Genomic DNA, 515 nt, shown 5'->3' with positions numbered 1-515 from the left:
CGTGAAGAAGAGCGTGTCCAGCAGGTCGAGGGAGGTGATACACCCCCTCTACTCTGCCCTGGTAAGGCCTCAGCTGGAGTACTGTGTCCAATTCTGGCTCCCCTGGACAAAAAAGATACAGGGATCTCTTGGAAAGAGTCCAGCGGAGGGCCACAAAGATGGTGAAGGACCTGGAGCATCTCCCCTATGAAGAAAGGCTAAGTGAACTGAGTCTGTTTAGCCTTGAGAAAAGACAACTGAGAGGGGACCTGATCCAGGTTTATAAATATCTGAGGTGTGGCGGCCATAGTGGTGAGGCCAGTCTCTTTTCAGTGGTACGTGGAGACAGGACGAGGGGAACAGACATAAGCTACAGCATAGGAAGTTTCGCACGAATGTGCGTAAGAACTTCTTCACGGTGAGGGTGACGGAGCACTGGCACAGGCTGCCCAGGGAGGTTGTGGAGTCTCCTTCTCTGGAGATATTCAAGTCTCGCCTGGACGCCTACCTGTGCGACCTGGTGTAGGGAACCTGCT

Source organism: Meleagris gallopavo, chromosome 1 (genome assembly GCF_000146605.3).
Source record: "Meleagris gallopavo isolate NT-WF06-2002-E0010 breed Aviagen turkey brand Nicholas breeding stock chromosome 1, Turkey_5.1, whole genome shotgun sequence".
Lineage (NCBI taxonomy): Eukaryota > Metazoa > Chordata > Aves > Galliformes > Phasianidae > Meleagris > Meleagris gallopavo.
This window is presented reverse-complemented; position numbering follows the sequence as displayed.